This window comes from Psammomys obesus, unplaced genomic scaffold (genome assembly GCF_907164565.1).
Source record: "Psammomys obesus unplaced genomic scaffold, mPsaObe1.curated_primary_1811, whole genome shotgun sequence".
Taxonomy (NCBI): domain Eukaryota; kingdom Metazoa; phylum Chordata; class Mammalia; order Rodentia; family Muridae; genus Psammomys; species Psammomys obesus.
In genome coordinates this window covers 21,804,916-21,819,018 of record NW_026587216.1, presented here as the reverse complement: position 1 = coordinate 21,819,018, position 14,103 = coordinate 21,804,916, and positions in this window count along the sequence as shown.

The window sequence follows — 14,103 nt, the reverse complement described above, 5'->3', positions numbered from 1 at the left end:
AAATGTCCATCCTAGTATACAATGTTCGTCTTCAACTTCTCATCCATTTCATTCAGGTCCTCTCAGACTTCTGATAATTTGATGCTCTGAATATCTTTAGGATACAGCCCCTGCTTTTGCTGTCATCATTGGCCCCTTCAGTTGGTATCTACACAGTTTGTAAGGTTCAGAATACTATCCTAAGTAAAACAATGTATAAGACAAATTAAATGTGTTGGACCAGAAAGCTAAAAAGAAAAATTGAAGCTTTTTGTGGCAGATATAAACATAAACCTATGGGAAGAGATCTATTAAAATAATGGAGAGCTCATACTAATATCTTTCGATCTCAAACAACAGATACCTATTTTATGTGGCACTGTAGTATATTGTTTCCTATGTAATATGGTTTGATTATTTTTGTATTGAGGTGGCTAAGGAGCCTGCCTTTCTGGCTTGTACATAGGCATGGAATATAAGTGCCTATATGTCTAGTTTAAAAGGTAAGAAATGCTAGCCCTTGTTATGTGTGCATTCATAAAAATTTAACTGTACCTTGATAAACAGAGAATGGGAATGAGATTAGCTGAAAAACAATGGTTTATAGAGAAAAAAAAAAACTACTGAATTGGATCAACCTATATACTTTAAAAATGATTTAACATCAGAATTAAAAGTTTTTTTTTTCTATATTTCCATAGGTGACAAAAAACTCTTGGTTCCTTTAAAATTGATAAATATCCGATCTGAGTAAGAGAAGCTTCCACATGAAAGGCACAACTCAAAGAAGAAAAAGACACAGAAAGACAGAAACACAGATGACAGAGAAAACTAATCCCCCAAAACCCACATATCCCACACACACCTCACCCCTACATGGGGATAGTTCAAGAAACTGCTGCAAAAGGATGGATAGTCCTTCAGAATTCCTACAGCTGATAAACACTGTCAGCAATGTGGCTAAATACAAAATTAACCGCCCAAAAAGAAAAATCTATAGCCATTCCGTGTACAAAAGACAAATGGGCTGAGAATGAAGTTAGGGCAACAGAACCCTTCACAATAGCCACAAATAACATAAAGTACCTTGGTGTGACTCTAACCATGTAAGTGAAAGATCTGTATGAAAAAAAAAATTACGTCTCTGAAGAAATTGAAGAAGAAATCAGAAGATGGAAAGATCTCCCATGCTCATGAATCGGTAGAATTAGCATAGTGAAAATGGCTGACTCCAACCAGCCAGCAAGAACGCGATACCTTGAGTACTGTCTAGCATTAGGTCACAGCAAGGCCCCTGATACACTCACATTCGGGCAAGTAAAGGGTTCAACTTAAAGGAAACCTAACTGAAAAGGCCTGGGCAGAGGCTGGGACTGGAAATAGAAGTTGATTCCCAATTTAACTGAATGCTGGGAGCTGTCCCAGGTGCTGCCGCAGAATCAACCCTCATTACCATGTCTGAGAAGAACTTGAATACTGAGTTCAGCTACATTAGTTCTCAACTACCAGCATTATCCATACCGAAGCAACAACCTTTTCACGAAGCCATACTACCTCCAGATACTGTGTAATTATCGACATATACCCCTCTCCATTTATCCGCCCATAAATTCCTTGTGATAATACAATCATTGTATTTTTTCATGTCAGGAAACAAGCTTAGGAAAATCAGTCAATGGTACATGTCTAACAACGACTGTGGTAAATTTTCTCACTATCAGCTTCAGCTGTTAGTTGCCTTAACGCCCTGACCCCCCCAAAACAAGAGTACCAGGGTGAGCCTTACTATTATGTAACTTCAGTACTTTATTCATGGCAGCTACTGTCTCCCTTTATTTGTTTATTTGTTTGTTTATTCATTTATGCATTTATTCATTCATTCCCTTTACATCCCTATCGTAGATACCCTCTCATTGTTCTCCTCACGGTCTCACATTCTTTCCCAGATAAATGGAGTCACCCCTACCAACCTGCCCCAGTTCAAATCAAGTTGCAGCAGGACTGAGCATGTCCTTTGTCTTTATGGCATGGTATGGCAGCTTCACCAGAGGTGTGGGTTGGGTGACCAGAAAGCAGGCAACAGAATCAGCGTCAGCAACATCTCTTACCCTGCTCCACTTACTAGGAAACCCATATAAAGCCTAAGCTGCTAATCTACAACATCTAGGTTTGGGGACTAGGTCCAATCTATTCATGGTCCTTGGTTGGGACTTGAGTCTCCACAAGCCCCACTGGGCCCTGGTTAGTTGACTCTGTTGGTCTTGTTTAGCTTCAGTCACCTCCAGGTCCTACTGTCATTCCTTACACTTTTCCACACCACTCCATATGCTTTACCCAGTATTTGGTTGTGAATCTCAACATCTGTTTCAATCAGCTGCTGAGTGGAGCCTCTCAGAGAACAGATTTGTTAGGCTCCTGTCTGTGAGTCTAGAAAAATATTGTTAATAGTGCCAGGTGTTGTTTCTCCAGAGGGGAGAGTCTTGGACTGAGTCAGACAATGGTTGGACATGCCCTCAATTTCTGTTCTGTCTTTATCCTTGCACATCTTTTTGACAGAGTAAAGTTTTTGTGGGTGGGTTGGTGATCCTCTCACTCCACTGAGGGTCATGTCTTGTTAGAAAATATCTTCTTCAGTCTCCTTGATCCCTGCTACTAGGAGTTGCAGGTAGAGTCACCCCCATATACTCCCAGAAGTCTAACCTGTCCTGGGTCTCCATCTTGTCAAAGAGATGCCCCCAACACTTGTTTTTCTTTTCTCTATAAGTTCTCTATTCTCCTGCCTCCTTCCAGACTCCCATCTCCACTCTCCTCAGGTCTGGTCTTTAGCCTCACCTCTCTCTGTGCTCCCTCTCCTACCTTGTTCTCTCTTTAGCAACTTCTGCTGTTTATTCTATTTTCTACACTGGGTGAGATTTAGATACCTTCCCTTAGGTCCTCCTTGTTCTTAATCTTCTTCTTCAGATCTACAAATTGTAGTATGGTTATCCTGTACTAGATGGCTAATATCCACTTCTAAGTGAGTATATATGTGTTTCTTTCTGGATCTGGATTACATCAATTAGGATGATCCTTTCTAGTTCCATCCATTTGCCTGCGAATTTCATGATTGCCTTGTTTTTTTGTTTTTTTTTATAGCTGAGTAGTATTCCATTGGGTAAATGTATCACAATTTCTTTATCCATTCTTCAATTGAAGGGCATCTGGTTGCTTCTACAAACATAGTTGAGCAAATATTCTTGTTGCATGGTAGAGCATCTTTTGAGCATATGGGCAGGAGTGGATTTAGATGGGTCTTGAGGTAGAGCCATTCACAATTTTCTGAGAAAGTTCCAGATTGATTTCTGAAGTGTTTATACAAGTTTACACTCCCACAAGCAATGGAGAATTGTTCCCCTTGCTCAACATCCTTGCCAGCATGTGCTGTCACTTGAGTATTTTATCTTAGCTATTCTGACCAGTATAAGATGGAATCTCAGAGTCGTTTTGATTTGCATCTCCCTGATGACTAAGGACATTGAGCATTTCTTTGTTTCTTTGCCATTTGATAGTCCTCTGTTGAGAATACTATGTTTAGCATTATACTCCATTTTTAATTGGATTGTTTGGTTTGTTAGTGTTTCTTGAGTTCTTTATATATTTTGGATCGTAGCCTTCAGTCTGATGTAGGATTTGTGAAAATATTTTCCCAATCTGTAGACTTTCATTTTGTTCTATTCATAGTGTCCTTTGGTTTACAGAAGCTTTTCAGTTTCAAAGGGTCCCAGTTATTTATTTGTTTCCTGATGTATGTCTTTTAAAAATATTATTATTAGTAGTAGTAGTAGTAGTTGTTGTTGTTGTTGTATTTTTGCAATTTACTCACTTTGTATCCCAGTTGTATCCACCACCCTCGTCTCCTGGTCCCATGTCTTCCTGGTGGAGCATTCTAGCCAACCCAAAGAGGAAGAGGATCCAGCCAGTCCTGATGGGAACTGATAGGCTAGGGTCAGACAATAAGGGAGGAAGACTTCCCCTATCAGTGGACTAGGGAAAAGGGATAGGGGAGGAAGAGCGAGGGAGGGTGGAACTGGAAAGAGATTAGGAAGGGGCTAAAACTGGATACAAATTGAATAAATTGTAAATAATAATAATACTTTTACATATCAACAAACAAACAAACAACAACAAAATGCCAAGTGTCTGTAGGTATGTGGTTTATTTCTGGGTCTTGAATTCAATTCCACTGACCAACCATTATATTTCTATGCCAGTACCATGCAGTTTTTATTACTATTGCTATGCAGTACTTACTGCTTGAAGTCAGGGATGGAGACACCTCTAGAAATTCTGTTATTGTATAGGATTGTTTTTGCTATCCTGTGTTTGTTTGTTTTCTATAAAAACTTTAGAATTGTTCTTTCAAGGTATGTAAATATTGTGTTGGTATTTTGATGGGGATTGCATTGAATTTGTAGATTGCTTTTGGTAAGATGGGCATTTTTACTATGTTAATCCTACTGATCTATGAGCATGGGAGATCTTTCCATCTTCTCATATCATCATCAATTTCTTTCTTCAGAGACTTGAAGTTCTTGTCATGCAGGTCCTTGGTTAGAGTTACACTAAGACCAAATATATTATTTATGGTTATTGTGAAGGGTGTAGTTTCCCTAATTTCTTTCTCAGCCCGTTTGTTGCTTGTACACAAATTTTCCTTTAACTAATCTTGTATCCAGTCACATTGCTAAAGGTGTTCCTCAGCTGTAGGAATCCTATGGTGGAATGTGTAGGGTCATTTAAATATACCAACATATCATCTATGAATAGCAATACGTTGACTTCTTTCTTTCCAATTTGTACCCCCTTGAACTTCTCTAGTTGTCTTATTGCTCTGGGTAGGATTTCAAGTACTATATTTAAGACACAATATGAGGGTGGGCCACCTTGTCTTTTCCCTGATTTCAGTAGGATTATTTTAATCTCTTCTTCATTTAAATTAATGTTGGATATAGATTTGCAGTTTATTGCCTTTATTGTGTTTAGGTATGTGACTTGTATCCCTGATCTTTCCAAAACTTTTGACATGAATGAGTATTGGAATTTGTCAAAAGACTTTTCAGTGTCTAATGAGATGATCACTTTTTTGTTTTGTTTTGTTTTTACATTTGTTTATATGGTGGGTTACTCTGATAGATTTTTGTACATTGAACCACACCTGCATGCCTGCAGTCAAGCTTACATGGTGGATGATATATTTAATGTGTTTTGAATTTGGTTTGCAAGTATTTTGTTAGGTATTTTTTGGTCAATATTCAGAAGGGTAATTGGTTTGAAATTCTCTATTTTTGTTGGGTCTTTGTGTGGCTTAGGTATCAGGGTGACTGTGGACTCATAGAATGAGTTTGGCAATGTTCATTCTATTTCTAATTTCTGGAATAGTGTAAGGAGTATTGGTATTAGCTCTTCTGAGAAAGTTTGGTAGAATTCTGCACTGAAACCTTGTGGTCCTCGGATTTTGTTTGTTTGTTTGCTTGTTTGTTTGTTTTTCATATGAGAGACTTTTAACGACTGCTTCTATTTCCTTAGGAGTTATAGAACTATTTAACTTGTTTGCCTTATCCATATCTTGATTTAATTTTGGTTAGTGAAATCTATCAAAAACTGTCCATTTCATTTTGGTTTTCCAGTTTTGTGGAGAACAGACTTTTCATGCTTTGTATTTCATCATTGTCTGTTATTAAGTCTCCCTTTCCATTTCTGATTTGGTCAATTTGGATATTGTTTGTCTCTGCCTTTTAGTTAGTTTGGCTAAGGTTTTGCCTATTTTGTTGATGCTTCTCACAGACACAGTTCTTGGTTTGATTGATCCTTTGTATTGTTCTCTTGGTTTCTGATTTACTGATTTCAGCCCTTTGATTATTTCCTACTGTCTACTCCTCTTGGTTGTGTTTGCATCTTCTTTTCTAAGGCTTTCAGGTGAGCTGCTCGGTTGTTCATATTGAATCGCTCCAACTTCTTTTTTAAATTTATTTTTATTTTTATATTAATTATAGTTTAATCACTTTGTATTCCATCTGTAACACTCTCCTTCATTCCCTCCCCATCCCACACTCCCTCCCTCATCTCCTCCCATGCCCCTCTCCAAGTCCACTGATAGAGGAGGTCCTCCTCCCCTTCCATCTGACCCTAGCCTATCAGGACTTATCAGGACTGGCTGCATTGTCTTCCTCTGTGGTGTGGTAAGGCTGCTCCTCCTCAGGGAGGTGATCAAAGAGCCAGCCACTGAGTTCATGTCAGAGACAGTCCCTGTTCCCCTTATTAGGGAACCCTCTTGGACACTGAGCTGCCATGGGCTACATCTGTGCAAGGGTTCTAGGTTATCTCCATGCATGGTCCTTGGTTGGAGTATCAGTCTCAGAAAATATCCCTGGTCCCAGATTTATTGGTTCAGTTACTCTTCTTGTGGAGCTCCGGTTCCCTCCAGGTCTTTCTATCTCCCCCTTCTTTCATAAGATTCCCTGCACTCTGCCCAAAGTTTGGCTATAAGCCTCAGCATCTATGTTGATACACTGCTGAGTAGAGTCTTTCAGAGGCCCTCTGTGGTAGGCTCCTATCCTGTTCCCTGTTTTTTCCCTCTTCTGATGTCTGTCCTGTTTTTTGCCTTTCTGAGTGAGGATTGATCATCTTACTAAGGGTCTTCCTTCTTGATTTGCTTCTACAGATTTTAGTATGATTATCCTATATTATATGTCTAATATCCACATTTAAGTGAGTATATGGGTCTTGTATTTGATTCCATTCATCCACCGTTCTGTTTCTATGCTAGTACCATGCAGTTTTTATTACTATTGTTCTATAGTACAGTTTGAGATCAGAGATGGAGATACCTTCAGATGATCTGTTGTTGTACAGGATTGTTTTTACAACTCTGGGTTTTTTGTTTCTCCATATGAAGTTGAGAATTGTTTTTCCAAGGTCTGTAAAGAACTATGTTAGTATTTTGGTGGGAATAGCATTGAATCTGTAGATTGCTTTTGGCAGGATAGCCATTTTCACTAAGTTAATCTTACTGATCCATAAGCATGGGAGATCTCTCCACCTTCTGATATCTTCTTCAATTTCTTTCTTCACTTGCTTGGTTAGAGTCACCCCAAGTTACTTTATGTTATTTGTGGCAATTGTGAAGGGTGCTGTTTCCCTTATTTCTTTTTTAGCCTTTTTGTCTTTCATATACAGGAGGGCTACTGTTTTTTGTTGTTATTTTTGACTTAATTTTTGTATCCAGCCACTTTGCTGAACATGTTTATCAGCTTTTAAATTTTTGTTATTTTTAGTCAGTAGAGTTAGTGTTTTGATTATTATGTGGAGTGATGAATTTCTTTTCTGCTCTATACTATTTGGTGTTCTGTAAGTCTCTTGTATGTTTAAAGGCATCAGCTTCTTTAGGTTGGGGAAATTTTCTTTTACAATTTTGTGAAAATATTTTCGGGTCTTTGGAGCTTGGAATCTTTTCTCTCTTCTATTTCTATTATTCTTAGGTTTCTCCTTTCATGGTATCCTTGATTTCATCATGTTTTGTATCAGAAAAATTTTGACTTAATATTTTCTTTGACTGATATATTGATTTCTTCAATTTTGTCTTCTATGCCTGAGATTCTCTCCTCTAACTCTTGTATTCTGTTGGTGATGCTTACCTCTTTGGTTCCTGTACTCTTCCCTAAGTTTTTCATCACCAGGTTTTCTAGGTTTGTGTTTTCTTTATTGATTCTATTTCTATTCCATGTGTTGAACAATTTTATTCAACTGTTTGATTATATTTTCCTGTAGTTCTTTAAGTGATTTAGTCATTTCTTGTTTAAAGTCCTCCATTTGTTTAATTTTATTTTCCTGTATTTCTTTGAAGGTTTTATTCGTTTCCACTTTTAGGTCCTCTACCACCTTCATAAGCATAAATTTCATGTTTTCCTGTGTTTAAGCTCTGTTAGGATATCCAAACCTTGATTCCATATTGCCCTAGCTTTTGTTGATTGTGTTCTTATGCTGCCTCTTAGCCATCTGGTTGTCCTTGGCATTTGCTAAGTTGTTCCTGAAACCTACTGGGTTTCTCAGGCATGCAGGAGGAGCCCTAGGTCACAGGCTGAAGGCAGGGGATGAGGGTAGGGTGAGGCAGAGGGAGTCTAGATCTCCTCATATAGACTACAGCTCTGCTCTGCTGGTTGTGTCAGTTTGACCTATAAGCAAGAAATTAGTATGTGAACTTGTGAGGTCCTGCTGGTCTCTCCAAGACAGCTTATACGGCCATGAATGCAGGCTGGAGCTGCACTTCTCTGGAATCCTGAGTAATCTTCTGGATGGTGGAAGTAGTTAGAAAGTCAACTTGAGGGTGGTAACGTGCTTGTCTGACAGCAGGGCTCCCCTCCCATCTCCTAGGAACCACCAATGATCTCTGGCATTGTGGTGGCTTGGTTGTCCTGCAGACATTGTGCCCAAGGTATACACACTCTACTGGGTGCTGCCATGCTGTAACCGAACTCCATATGTTCCTAGTGTCCTGCTGGTCATGGCCGAGGCACAAGTAGACCCGTGGACCAGGTTCTAACTGTTCCTGGTATCCGGGAGGTGTCCTCTGGGAGGCGGGAGGAGTCTGTGGTTGGGTGTTGGGGCCATGAGTTTCTGAAACTGGGGATCTCTGAGCTGGTGGAAAATGCCTGGTGCTAGGAGGCTAGGACCTTGTGTCTCTTGGACCTGGGAGTTGTACACAGGGGTCCTGGAACTGTGTGTCCCTATCCTCCTCTCCTCCGGGAAACACAGCGGATGGCATTTGTGCACTCAGCAGCCAGATCACTAGGTTGGTCAGCAGTCTCTGATCTTATGCTACTCAGATAGAGAATGCACCTCGTGCTGCCATCTTTGAAGTGGAACGGCCTCTTTTATCACAATTTAAAAGAGTAAACCATAGAGGTATTTTCATTCAATCATCTACTACCTTTTTTCTTTTTAATTTTCACTGCAATGTTATGAGATCTGTGGTTATGAATGGAATATTTTTCCTAATTTCTGAGAGTACAATATGGTTATATAATAGTTACTCTCTTTATGTTATTTTCCGTGATGTAACTTTATTAAGTTTTCTTATGTCTTACAGTTTTCTATTAGATTAAACCAGGTTCTCTAAAAATAGAATTATGTCATTTGCAAATAGAGACAGTTTGGTGTTTTTCTTCCCTATTTTTAACACTTTTATATGTTTCTCTCTTGGAAATGGAGAAAATGGAGCAAAGCTAGTTTTTCATTAAGAGATGAGTAGATAAAAAAAAAAACTGGTACATATAAAAATGGAATGCTATTTGGCTCTGAGGAAAACTGGAATCACAAAATTTGAAGGTGAATGGATGGACTTAGACTACATAATATGATCAAGGCCATCCAAACTCAGAAAGATGACCCACACATTTTTGTCTTCATCTGTGGATCCTCTAAGGTGCCCGTGTGTACCTATAAAGAGCTGTAACTGTGAGTATGGCCTAACATTTAGACCTGAATCCACTTCTCGTGCTCATTTCTGGCAAAGACCACTTTTTTTCAATCTCAGGTTTCCGCAGTTGCCTATAGTACTTCCTGTGTACTTGAGGCCTCATCGACTTTCCTTGTCTACCCTGGCATTTCCAGCGCCAGTCAATTCTGTAAACATACACATAAGTAACACTATCCTACAGACCAGGCTATATTTCAGAAAACATGTGTATGCACAAACACATGTGTATGCGATAAAATTAGTGCGGAAAAATATGTCACAAATGTTAAGGAGAGTGGGAAGTGGTATATAGGAAAGTTTAGAAGGAGGAAAGGGAAGAGCGAAATATTTTACTTATATTACCTCTTCAAAAAAAAAAACCTATTTTAAAAACCTGGAAAAGGTAATTTTAGGTGGTGAGGAAAGAGAATGCAGGCAAACATGAGTAAGAAAGAAATTATAAAGATAATTGTTTTCTGATTTCAACAATGCCATAATTTTGTCTTTTTTTGTGATGGGTAAGTGAATGAAATGTAACCAATAATTATACCGTAAAGCCCTCAGCAAACCCCACATCAGAATGGCTATTCTAACAACACAGAAGTTCACTGAGGTGTACAGAGTTTAGGACTTATCAAGTGTTTGTTTAGTGACTCTCCTAATCTGGCTCTGTGGTGTTTTTATTGGTGAATTAAATATAATAAGATGATTTTTACTTAAAAACAATGCGAATTAAAACTACAAAAAGAAATGGGGTTGGGATTGTCAAATGCTATATTTAAGTTTATACAGTTGGTACCTGATCCCATATCCCTAAGTAGTATGCCATACTGCCTTTTAAACCTATTTAATTAGGGCATTTATGTATAATCTTGAATACTCTCTAATTTATTTTGTATGATTTAATTTTATTTTTAATTGTGTGTGTGTGTGTGTGTGTGTGTGTGTGTGTGTCAATGTGGGGTTAAAAGCATGTGAGTCCTCCCCCTGAGGGGGGAGCAGCCTTACCAGGCCATAGAGGAAGACAATTCAGCCACTTCTGATGAGACCTAACAGACTAGGATCAGAAGAAAGAAAAAGAAACCCTCCCTGACCAGTGGACTTGGAGAGGGGAGTGTGTGGAGAAGGGGAAGGGAGGGATTGGGAGGGGAGAAGGGAGGGAACTAGAGGGGGGATACAAAGTAAATAAAGTATAATTAAAAAAAATAAACGAAATCATGAAATTGGAAAAAAAAAAAGAGCATGTGAGTCTATGTGTTTGTGGAGGACAGGTCAGGTTGTTAGCCACCGGACATGGGTGCTGTAATGTAAATTCAGGTGTTTAAAAAGAGCAGTATGCCTTCTTATAATTCATCATCATTCCAGCCCCTACTTTGATAGCTACATAATTTGTTGCCTTTTAAATTAATGCAGAAAGTACGATAGTATGAAAAACTTTGCTATGAACTGCAACCTGAAATCACCTATAAATAAAAACATTGGTGTAATGAGTTAACCAAGGCCAAACAGTGAAACACTCGGCATGTGTTTAATAAACCAAGCTCATACACTGTAACACGTAAATTTGTTAAAATCAAAAAAGACAAAACTATATCAGAAGGTTACCTACATACTCTGAGTGTGTTTTTGTTTTAAATTTTACTTTCTTTTTCATGACTTGAAAATGAATTAGGGACTTCATACTTTCACAAATAAATTCAACAGAACATATAAACGGTGTTTCACCAAGAGCACTGGGGTCCTGTCCCATTGTTTCCCGTTGCTCTTAAATATCCTCAATCAGTGCCATTTCTAGTTTCAGTTTTTGCAGAATTTTACAGGCTGCTCAATGAAAAGCCAGAGAAGCTTTACCTGAAGCTGCAGCTAGTTTAGCTCTAAAATCAGCTGGAAAAAGGTGCTCTCTGTGGAGACAGAAATGCATTCTCTCTATCAAGAACCTATGATGCCCTCAGGTTGTGACAAGGAAAGAGCTGAGTATTTGAAGCTAGAAAATGTTATTTTTTAATCAAAGGGCATCATTGTTATTCCATACGGCCTGTGGCACAATTTCTTTAAAACAGTATGACACATCAGAAAAGTTAAACCACAATATTAACAATGCAAGAATAACAGCATGCCCATAAATAATACAGGAACCAACACTGGTCCCAGTATCTTCATGACATGGGACTTCAATATACATATATCTTATGTGGTTTTATGCATGACTTCATTTCTACGGTTTGCACTTCACTGCTCTGTTGTGTCACTCTACCAATAAACCTATACATCATGCCAAGTGAAATATGTTTTAGTCCCTTCACCGGACGGTGAAGGAGCAGGGTGGCTTCAAAGAGTGAGCAGTGAGCCAGAAATCTGAGCTTGATTGGCAGCCCTGCCAATTTTTTGGCACCAGATGCTTGGTGAGTTGGACTTGCTCTCTGAGTTCAGTTCTCACCAGTAGGACTCCTCTGTCTGTCGCTAGAGCTCTCATTGAACACATGAGCTAGGGCTTGAGAGAGAGAGAGAGCAGTTGGGAAGGGTGGCTCGCTAAAGACTGCTTTTATTTCACAGTGAGAAGCTTTGCACTTTTCAGATAAATAAGAAGAGTGTGACTTTTCCCTCTTTAAATTTACAAGCTTTTGCTTTCAGTGAATTTATTCACCAGCAACTTGTTTCGCTGCTGGTATTTCTTGTTATTTAAACTATTATATTTATTTGAAAATTATGAGGCATCCTAGAGATTTTTAGACTTGCTATATTTAATACGCAATAGATATTGAATGTATGCAGGTAAGCTTGAATTATATATTAATTTTTCTCCAGCGAATTATAATTTTACTCTTAAATACTGACTTTTAGGATCAAAACACATTAAGGTAAAATTGAAATAAAAAAGGATGCTAGCTAACATCGGTGGTGAAAAGCTGATATTAGTTAACATCTGTGATATAATTCCTCGTACTGTAGCTTATCTATTTGATTTTGGATGCAAATCTAATTTGCAAAACTATTATCTAACCTGTTCCATTTGACCAATGATGCTTTCTTTGAAAAATTTAGACCAAGCACTGTCTTGTAATCTTTTCAATCTGTGCCTGTACAGTTGCATTGATACTATTTAAGTCATATTATACCTTCAACGTAAGAGCTTTATTGTGGTAAAAACTGTAATTTTTAATGCACTTGGGACTTATCATCTCAACTTTTAAAAATAAAATTAGAGATACACAAAAGCACTCAGAGCATATACAGTCTGCCGGAGTCTAAATATTTTTGTAAGACCACAAGCACCACCTGCCACATGCTAGCTGTAAATTAATGTCTAGCGTGTTGCAGGAATCAGCCTTCCATATCACAGCTCTCCTCTCTGAATAAGGCAAGAGGCAGCTAGCAAATATATGTGGTAAACCTCAGATTTGCCTCACTGGGAGTTCACATGTATTTTTAACTGCCTTCAATTGTTAATGTATTCCTCAAATGAGATGCATCACCTTGAAGAATGACTTTTTGCCCTCTGGGAATAGGCCAAACAAGTATTTCATTCACTATGATAATCAGTTCTACCTTCAGCAACATATAAACCAAAATTTAATAGGCACCAGTGATTAAGTTTTAAGTCAACGAGTCATCACTGTCTACTGTGAAAATAATAAGAAAAAATACAAATTATAATGAATTTGGCTTCAGGAAGCCTTGTTAGACATAATGGGAACATAACTGTTTCAGGAGATGGTGAATAAATGCTTTTCTTTCTCATTATAGACATTTTTTGAGTCACCAATTTTCAGTGATAAGAAAGATTTCCTTTAATTTGTGCTATAGTTATCTTAGGTCATTTGTTCTGACCACTGAAAGTATACAGTTGAAAGGGGGAAAAAGGAACACTTACCATAGACTACTTACTTAAATCTTTTAAAAATGCTTAAAACTATATAGAGCTCTTCAAGGATATACATAAATTTAATCTCAGCCAAACCTTCAACTGTCAAAATCATCTAGGGCTTTTCTCTAACTTAAACTTTGCATTGGAATAAAAAAAAAAAGAATTGTACATGACATTATGGAAAATAACAAATCATCCCTTAAATCAGCAGCTGAGGCTGTGGACAGTAAATGATACAGTGGTTCCACTTTCTTGGAACTGAGTAGTGGAAGAAAATGAAGAAAGATACTACTGACAGGGCAGGGATGATGGGAACAGGCTCCCATTATGAATGATATGTTAAGTGATTGGCTCCGATGGAATCATGGGATTGCTGCTGCCCTGTGCGGAAGCTGATTTTCATTCTTATTGTTCATCTCCTAAGACTCCAGCATATGGAAGGGGGGAGGGGGAAGAAAAGTCATAAGCACATGCATTCCCTGTATATATACACAGTTAGAAGTGTCTGAATACTTGCCCAGATAAACAGTGGAAAGGGGAAATCCTAATGCCAAAATACATACATATCTTGCCCTCAAGGTTTATTAGTTTTAATATTCACATATGCTTCCTGCGTTCATCACCATATGTTTATTTGATAAGACTAATGATGTACATATCCCTAACTTCAAATTAAGTGAAATGATGATTCAATTCTAGATAATAATAAATTGAAAATAGTAACAAAGACTGTTTCAGGTTGTTTTGATGTGCTTAAAGATGCATT